At 45.0% G+C, this 10,281-nt stretch overlaps 1 long non-coding RNA gene across 1 annotated transcript in view; it reads left to right on the forward strand.

The window, feature by feature from the left end:
- LOC132455560 (uncharacterized) overlaps window positions 1–9,315 on the forward strand; it is a 35,995-nt gene extending 26,680 nt beyond the window's left edge. The window contains exon 3 of the long non-coding RNA XR_009525293.1: window positions 8,771–9,315. This is a non-coding gene — a long non-coding RNA (uncharacterized LOC132455560). The remainder of the gene's footprint in view (window positions 1–8,770) is intronic.
- Window positions 9,316–10,281: the final 966 nt, after the last annotated feature.

The raw sequence follows: 10,281 nt of genomic DNA on the forward strand, positions 1-10,281 counted from the left end.
GTTTACAACTTACCGATACAATTTACTCAATGCATCAGTAGAATATCTGTATTTTTTTGGCCCCCGGCTCTGTGCCTCCTCCCCACAGAAGCTCTGTTATAACATGGTAGGACACACTCAAAACACACATACTCAAACAGACGCAAACGTCATGCGCACACACGCACACACACACACACACATACATACACACCCAAACACCTCCCACTCACACACACACTAATTTCACTCTATTAAGTGTCAATAGGTATTTGACCCATCGGCTCCCGGAATGTGATCCAGCCGATCCAACAACTCGGACTCGTTAGCCCGGGATGAGCTCAGTTCAGTGGGCATGGAAAGGGGCTCCAGTTACCGCTCTAATCTCATTGAAAGACTTTAGCCAGGGCTAGCGGATGCTCGCATGTCAGACAAACAGCTCAGATACTAATAGCGCTGCTTTGTGTTTCAGATGTGTGCGTGAATGGGTGTGTTGTGGTGGTACATGTGCACGTGCATACAAAACAATACAGAGCTCATACCCATGTTTTACCAACTAGCGGAAACACGGCAGCGTGTGTTTGTGTGTGTGTGTGTGTGTGTGTGTGTGTGTGCCGGTTTTTGTGGTGTCTGCTCTTGTATGTGCACAAGTTGTGTGTTTGGGTGTGGGGATAAAATCCTAGTTCACAGGATGCAATTTCCCTTTAATATACCCATCCAAATGTAATTTGGCGTCTATGGAGTGTCTGTGTGCTGGGCTGGGCTGGGCTGGTGTGTGTTTCTGCTGACGGCTCCTGTTTTGTGTTTATATGGATGAGTGGCTCTCTGGGAGAGTATTATGCATCCTTTTCAGCGTTTAAAGATTATGTGTTTGGCGGCGGCAGAGGTATTAGACAAAAAAGGAAATATGTCTTTGATTAAAATATCTTTTATCTCTTTATTGATTAAAAGGCAGAGTTTGGTAATAGAATTCCTCCGCCCCTCCCTGCTGGACAACCCTGTGCTCCTTTTCTGCTCTTTTCTCCTAAGTTCAGTTGCTGCTGATGTTTGAGCGTGGCCCTGATTTATGGTGTGTTGCATGTTAGGAGCTACTCACTGACTTGAAGTTGTTATCATGCTCGTGGAGCAACGGAAAAGTTATACTTTTTACAATCGATTAAGGGAGTTTGTCAATGCAAATACCAAATATGCGTTGTGTATAGCCTCAGAAATGCAAATATTTTGTTTCTTTTTCTCATTTTCCCATGACGAGAAGGAATATTTATTTTCCATGGCTACTGCTTTGGGCTCTGGTAACATGATGGATGGTTGCTGATGATTCTTAAACAATTTTGATCACAAAACCAAAACCAAAAAACAATGCAAATATTATTTTGTTTGTTTCATGTTCAGAAAACATAAACTCTTTTAATACAATGTGTTGTTCTACCTTACATGAATTTTTTTTAGAAAGAAGCTGAAATATTAGTTTTGTTTTGGACGAATCTATTTTGTACAGGCATACACAGGCAGATACCTTCACATGCATCACCATACATATAGCCATATCCACCAAGAGAGTTTGTATCGGTGGCCTTTAGAAAGCTGGGGCACCTTTTTGGTTGGTCAAGACATAAAAAAAATGGCTTGGTCCTCACTAAGTTCTAAAGGTATGTACATCTAGTAAATCTATTATGTGATAGCACATGTGACTTTTCATTTTCAAACTCTTGGTAGATATGATTGTGTGCTTGGGAAGCTTCAACCACCCAAAATCCCCAAATATTTTGTCTTACAGTCGATAATAAAGTTAATAATTGTTGAGGTATTCTCAAGCTCCAGGAGGTGTATGATACCGTCATATATGATCTATCGTACAGCTATTGAGACTGCAGAGTTAATGAGCTATTGTATCACTGTAGATACTGTAAAATTAACGATTAGAACAGTGTTTATCCTGTGGTTGGTTCCCCACCTTTCTCAAACATATGTTTAAATCGGTCAATATAAAGTGCTTGTTCCAAGGACGCTACATTACCACCTTTCTGTTCATGAAGAGACCGTCCTCTTAGCCGGGGATGGGTGTTTTATCACTAAGGGTGACGGACTGGGTGGTTAATAGGTTGCCTACACCTCTCTGGTGACTACCAGACAGAAGGGTCAAGCCCTGCCTGTACCTAATTAGTCAGGTCAGCAGCCAGGCGCTCGGACTCCAGGACACCTGATCATGACCAGACTGTCTGACACACACACACACGCACACACGCACACACACACACACACACACACACACACACACACACACACACACACACACACACACACACACACACACACACACACACACACGCACACACATAACCCATGAGGCCGTTAAGCGACCCAGTTTCTCCTCCAGGGACAGAGGGCGTCCCACACGTAACTTTGATTGTGTGTGTAGGATTGGGCTGAGGCTGACTGAGAACAGATGGAGATGTGCTCTTTAATTAACCCTGCAAAATCACAGGGCTGAGAACGGGCCTCGGTCCGTGAATAACACTCAGTGCATCCAGGGTGGGTGTGAGATGCGCTGCTGGTGTGTGTGTGTGTGTGTGTGTGTGTGTGTGTGTGTGTGTGTGTGTGTGTGTGTGTGTGTGTGTGTGTGTGTGTGTGTGTGTGTGTGTGTGTGTGTGTGTGTGTGTGTGTGTGTGTGCGAGGGAGAGAGACTATAGGTCTGTATTATTGTACATACAGTGTATGACCGGCGCTCCCACCCCCCCCCCTTCCCAAGAGCGGGGCGTTTTATTTCTCATTAGCGGGCAGCAAACTGCTCAAGGATGAAATTTGCTAACAGGAATTAAAAGTGCATTAACACATCTGAGAGATTCATTTCTGCTAATAGTTTTATTAGTGCTCTGACCTTTCAGTTCATTAGAGGACTGAAGAAAGAGGAATGGCAGGAGAGGGGGAGGCAGGGTGAAGGTAGGGGGCATGCGTGCGTCTGTGCTGCTGGAGACCCGGATAAAAAGATGCGTTCGCACAAAGCACTCATTAGGGCGATTGTTGTCATCGGGACGCCCCGGGGCTGTTCTGGTTTTGGATGCCAGCATGATCTTCACAAACACATGCAAAGCAAAAATAATTTCCAGGCACGATCCCAATCAGCCAAACCTGTTGTCTGGTCTCTCCCTCGCCGTTTATTGGCTAATTGCGATGCAATGCGGGGGAGCTTTTGAGACGCTCGTAAAGCACTGCTTAAGGTAGCGCCCATTTGGGTGTTTCAGACAGATGATTTTCACCTTCCTCCACTTAGCACCCTGAATTTATGCCACAGTGTATTTCAGGTCGGTTAGCACTTGAGTGTCACTTAGCCAGCTGCTTAATTGTTTATGAACTGTGGCCTAGCGCTCTTTAAAAATGAAGGGAAACCGCAGAGAAAGGAGGAACAATGAAAATGAGTCAGAACAGTTAACAGGAAAAAGTGACCTATCGCGTCCGCCATTCTCGTGCCCCCCCCTCCCGCTTGTCAATGGAGGAGCGATAGACACTGAATTAGAGCGGGAATTTACCTGACCGAGGAGAGCAACTAAAAGGGATTTAATGTTGTTTTCTTTCTGTTTTATTGGAAAACAAGTGAGGCAAGTTACAGTGCAATTTGCCTTCCCCTGTTCCCTATAATTAGCACCGTACAGAAATGAAATAACATTGACGAGAAGGTCAATAATCCTGATCTATAGTGAAATTAATCCTGCTATCGACACAACAAGCAAACAACACAATTAAGGACAATGACAGGATAGATAGAAAAAAAATAATAGAAACACAGAGAAAGAGGGGGGAGAGAGATAGGACGTGTTTTATCTCCAGGCTTTACTGTGCAGAAATCCTATGAAGGTTTCTAATTAATTCATCCATTGTTAATGAAGGCGAGGCGGGGAACCAGGGATTAAACACGAGGAGACCAAGGAAGACAATTAGAGATACCAGTCTAATGATTGTTTTCTAACTCACTGTTGTTTCTCCCCTTGTACTTTGTTGGCTGGCTGGGGGATCATTTATTGGGCATTCAAAATGAGCCTCTCATCAGCCTGCATGGCCCCACGCAGGCAAACACCAACTTCGGCCATAAAATCATTCTCCTTTAAGGAATCCTCGATGAAGCCTACTTATGTGGCCCTGATGTCAACGGCCTTTATTTATAAGCAATGGGTGTTTTCCTTAAACTAATCAATTGCCAATTAGCATAGTATCTATTGATGGAATGAATCATCATTATCATTCAGGTTTCAGAGAGGGCACTGGGCTCTAGGCCAGATTTGCCTCTACTGTAGTCGTCCGCTGTCCCTCCCTGTAATATTAAATTTACATAGACGTTTTATCCTCTTTCTCATAGCAGCAATCAATTAGAACTGGCAGTTCCGATGCTTTTGTGCATGGATTATGAAATCAATATCCAAACGACACGCGATCATTCGCTACAAAACTGGCTGGAGTTGACAATGCACACAGCGGCCCATGATGAAAAGCTGTATCTCTGTGAATCAAAGGAACAAACAAAGCGTTTTTTTTGGGTAAGAAGCACAGGCTTAATGTGTCAGCCATTAGTGAGTTGGCTGCCACCATCGACAGAGGGGGCACTGTGCTGTTTCCAGCTAAGTGAGTTTAACTGGCCCCCTGGACAGGCCTGGGGGTACGCCTGTGAGCAGTGGTCTGGAGGGGTTAGCCGCGGGACGGATGGAGCGTTGGAAGGGGAAGAGGGATTGCCTTTCAGGAATTACGAGCCATTAAATCAGAGCCTGGAAATCTCAAGGTTCCCTAAGACTGCTGCACAAGGAATCTGCGGCCAGAGAAATATTGTTTATGGTTTAAAAGCCGGGGCGATGGATTTATAAAAGAAACATTCATCATTGCAGGAAAACTGAACAAAACATTCCGGAAATAAATACTCACTCTATAGGTATACTTGTCACCCAGACAGCACAATAACAAGTGAATTGGGAGGGAGATCCTTCATTTGCTGGCAGCTGGCCCCCAAAGATGGTGTATGTGTGTGTATGTGGCTGTGTGTGTCGCTGTCTGTACCAGCTTCTGCGTTGTCCTCTGTAGTGCACAGAGAGGACAACACAGAAGCTATTGCATACCCTGGACTTGGACTCTACTCCACATGAGTTGGACCCAGTGGTTAAAGTGGTGTGGACATAATGGGGGTCGTTTTTGAGGGAGTGTTTGTGAAATGTTCTCATCTTAAAATGTTTTATTATATTGTATCTGATGTTCATTGACCGAGCAGTTCCATTTATAATTTATAAACCCTGCTCCATAAAGTAACTTGTAGTGGGCTATGAAAAGAAAATAATCACCCCAAGGGATGATATAACGTCCGTCCCAAATATTGAAAGCAATATTATCTACATTTGTCTAAGTCCTAAAGACTGATGTAAACAAGAGTTATTATAAAACCAAAGTACCAAGCCTAAGTACTTTTCTATAGTTTTGTTTTCCTTTCCCCCCCTCATAGTTCCATCATTTCCACTGGACATTAGTCTGAGATATCAGGAGTGTCGATATGAATGAGTGTTCTCCAGTAAACACAATTAACAATATTGATTACTTCTGGCTCGCCCATTCCTGCCATAAAGAACAATAGTTTCAGTAAAGGAGGTTTTTCCAGGAAGGTGATGCTTTTTGCTCAGTGCCGCGACCTTGGAACAAGGTAAACCGACATGGTTAAGAGGTGCAGACATCGACTGCAGTCTGCAGACTGAACACAGTGTTGTTTGATAGAGCCTTTTGAGACAGGAAACAACACAAATGCTGTAGAGACGTGTGATATTTACCACAGTCTTATATGCTACTGTCCGGGTTCCATCATATTGTACATACCAACAAAGACATAATATATACATCTGTACGTGAATCAGAACAAAATAAGTCAGTTATGTTTACTTTAGAACGATAGAATTCTTACATGCACTTGATAATATAGCTGCTATTAAGCTATCCTCTGTCAATGCTGGTGTGATTATTAAAATGAACTATATATGAATAATTTTGATAACTTTGATGTACATTTCCCTCTTAGATCTAATAGGCACATCTGGAATAGCTTTAATATCGGGAATAACGACTACTAAATATTTTCTAATTAACATTCCCCTCCTACTAAATTAGGACACAAATTACAAATGCCGTCATAAGAATCTCATTGCTCAGAACTTCCCTTTGTTTTACTCTTCATTTGATAAATATAACTCTTGAATCTGGATTTTGTCTGGGAATTCTTCAAGCAGGTCCCAGAGCGTGCAAACACGCCGGGGCCAGACACGAGGTATCGACTTAAAAATCGATTGCATTAGAAATATTGACAGATATTGATTGAGATTGATGGAGATTATATCAATGCTACTGTCTTACACACACATTCGCTGTCGGGGAAAGCATTTATTGAATGGGAGCGAGAATGCAGGCTAAATTAGACCACTGGAACAGATGAGAATGGCCCTGTGACAATGATGGAGTGGTGCCATTGAAAATGAATAAAGATGGGAGAGGTGTCCATTTGAACCAAAGGCTTTGTTAGCTGATGATTGGTGGGCGTGGAGAGACGTGCATGAGCACTTTGTGGAAGATGTAACTATTGAGGCAACTCTCTATGCACACTATACTGTGGCGTTTACATAGCATAGACCCCATGGGTTTTAAGCAAGTTTTAGTGTGAGAACTGTTGGTTTGTGTGTGCGTGAGTGTGTGTGTGTGTGTGTGTGTGTGTGTGTGTGTGTGTGTGTGTGTGTGTGTGTGTGTGTGTGTGTGTGTGTGTGTGTGTGTGTGTGTGTGTGTGTGTGTGTGTGTGTGTGTGTGTGATGGATGGACTGGTGGGGCAAGGCCGCGGATAAGAGTGCAAACAAACTGGGTAATAAATGAGAGCGACAGAGCAGTGGTGATGGGGCCCGTGTCCGGGCCTCTGATGCATGCCGACCAGGACCAGCAGCCATTTGTAATGGAGAAATGAGGGAGCTGTCACTGGGATGAAGAGACAATGTTCCAGAGAGAGAGAGAGAGAGAGAGAGAGAGGTCGCCCCTCTTACTCACACACACACACACAAACATATACTTAGACACCCACACCCACACACAAATGCCGACTTGGAACCACACACACATAAACACACAAACGCAGACTTAAGGGTACACGCCCGCGCCTGCATATAAGTAAGAGACCCATGGAGACACATTGCGGTGTGGACGGGAGCTCAGTAGGGGAGCTAATCATGAGCAGGCAGGGTGCTAATGCAGGTCATAATGAGGGGAGCTCTCAGTGACACGTCGCACGCCGATAGCTCACTTAGCTAGGCCACAGGGCCGCAGTGACTGCATTTGACAGCCTTTCACCCACACACACGCACACAGGAGTGCAGAGTTGCAGACGCTTACAGGCAGATGCTGGTGCATACATTACAGACACAGGGACACACATCCATACGCACAAAGAACCAGCACAAATGACCTCATCTCCATGGAGTCAGTTCAGGACAACTACGGCATGAGAAAGAGGGAGGTTGGCGGGAATAGGAGATGGTGTAACCCGGGTGTAATCGAGCAGACGCTCTATCCCTCCAGGTTGTGGTGCCGTCTTTATTTGTGTTTTCAGTAATTGCCTTACTATTTGTGTTTGGCTAGAGCGGCGTGTGTAATTTTTCACCTTTTTGTGATTGCCCGCGTTCTCCGTGCCACCCAGACTCTGTTGGCCAGACCTGAACAGGCAATGGGGACAGAGCGTGTACGCCTGCGCACGGGTGTGTGTGTATGTGTGTGTGTGTGTCACTTAGTTAGGGCTGGGCTACAGCTGGGGAAGAGGAATTGGGTCCTGCACCTGCACCGGAATAATTAATGTGATTGAAGGAGCGCAGAAATAAATCAGTGCCTCGCGCAGCCTCAACAGGACTTTTCTGTTTAGGGTCAAAATTTCCCCACTCGGCAATGGATTAATCATGCCTTGCGAACCGAGACAGGGTACGCAACGGCAAGGGCGGGAGAAAAAAAAGAAAAGTTTTGTGTATGTTTATTTGTCTGTTGGTTTTTGTGTTTATATTTAGTTTCCGTGCGTACGTGTGTTTGTGTGTGTGTGTGTGTGCGCACACTCGGGTTGCCCACATAGAGAGGCCCCCCCCCCCCCCCCCCCCCCCCGGTGCCCCTCCATCCGCCATGTAAACTCTTGGAGGACAAACAAAAACACGGGAATGTCATAATTTGCCGGCTTGTATAATTATGCTCCTTCTGAGCCCTACAGTGACGAATAGGGGAACCTTTTGTTTGCATTTGTCATGTGGTGCTGGCATTGTCAGCGGTGGCGAATGTGTGATGTGGCTGTGCAAGGGGTCACCACAAGCAGGGATAGGTGTGGGTACGGGTTTATGATGACATATGTGTTGTTTCTTTGTTTGGCTGTGTGTTTAAATGTATACATGTGTAAGCAAAATGAATATCTCGTGCTGTGTTTGTTACTACGTATACGGATCAGGGTCAGAATTTAAAGGGGACTTAAAGGGGAACACCTTAAAATAGATGTAATTACCCTTGAAGTAAATACGATCAGGGGACTTTTAAAGGCCCCCGTAAAACAATAACTTATGTATATTGCTCTGTATTTGCAAAGTGCGTCCAGATTTTTATTTTGATTGGGGTCATTGAATATTTGTTTGTGTGTGTGTTTTCCATAGTGTATCATCTTTCTCAGTAAAGGGGGTTTCGCCATTCCCACAATGGCATTCTTTGGCATGACGTCCCCACGGCCTGAGACCACTGCTTATCTCCATTTCCCTGCTGTCCCTCCCAGGAGGTCCCATCTGGCCAGAGCCCGCCCTGCTCTGTCCACCCCTATCTCCTTAGCTGATCCATCTCATCACCTCGCTCATCTATTATTCATCCTACTGGTGATGTCGTGATTGAGGCCGGGCCTCAGAAACCTCCTTCTTTTCCCTGGGACTTCCTCATGGACTGTAGTCATTCGACCCGCGCTGCAGACGATTAGAAAGTAATTTGTTGTTATGTATTCGGACGCCCCCAAGTCCAGGCATGTGTTCACGGATCTCTCTCCTGTACCCGATTTGGTGTATTTGCATAATGGAATTGAATGGCTTTGGAATTACCGCCCCATGGGGGAACAGCGAGAGGGGGCCGGGGACAGAGTGGGAGACATGTACTTATGAATGTTTGGAAGGGGGAAATTAATGGTGCATTTTTAGTTTTTATAATGTGATTTAATGATGCAATTCTTCTAATAAAAAGAACATTTTTTAACAGTTACACGTTCATTTACAGATGGCCCCAACACAGGGGGAAACCCAGTGGGCCAATACAAACATCTCTGTTCTCACCCACTCACAGCGCTGGAGGCTTTTTATTGCATTGTGATGGATGATTTCAGTTTGGCATTTTTCTCCACCGTGCATCCTCAGAATGTAACCCCTCTCCCCCCAACACACACACACACACGCACACAAACGCACAGGCATACACACACACATGCACATGCACACGCACACACACACATACACGCATGCACGTGCAAATGCATAGGCACACACTCAGTTTCAACGAGTAGGGAGGCCGTTTCCAATATTCACAAAGCTGCTATCTAATGCATATTGAGTTTGTTTGGTGAAGGATCATTGGATTGTTTGATATACAAAGCTTTGCTTCTCAGCGGTTAATTTCACTACATGCCCGTCTCATTAGATGGAGGGGCGAGGGAGGAGGACAAATTATATCGTCTGAGAAATGAGCTCTGTAGTACCGCACAAAATAGCTACAGGGCTAAATAATCATTTTTATTTGACGAAAACATAACCGTCAATTGACATCATTAATATCAAAGGATTTATGAGGAAGTGCCATGGTAGAGGGACTACAGGGAAGCTGATTCGAAAACATGAGGCTGATATTGAGGTATTCAGGATTTCTCTTTCTCTCTCTCTCTCTCTCTCTCTCTCTCTCTCTCTCTCTCTCTCTCTCTCTCTCTCTCTCTCTCTTAGTTTTTCTACCTACTCTTTACTTTTCCAGTAACCCTGCCCACCACAACACCCCCCCTCCCCCCGCACCTATCTCCTCAGAGGATGTGTGAGTGTATCCAGTTTCCTGAAGTGTTTAGCAGCGAAGCCGCAGACCCCGTACAGGAAGTCCATTCTATTTGCAATGTATCAATTGCTCCGAACACTCCCCATGAACAGAACCTTCCCCACTCCTCCCTGCCCCCTAACATGGCTGCAGCTGCTCGGACACCTGCACTCACACACAAGTACTAATGCGTGGGCAGTGTGTACTCTGGGTTCAAGCACACACACACAC

Source organism: Gadus macrocephalus, chromosome 1 (assembly GCF_031168955.1).
Source record: "Gadus macrocephalus chromosome 1, ASM3116895v1".
NCBI classification, from domain to species: domain Eukaryota; kingdom Metazoa; phylum Chordata; class Actinopteri; order Gadiformes; family Gadidae; genus Gadus; species Gadus macrocephalus.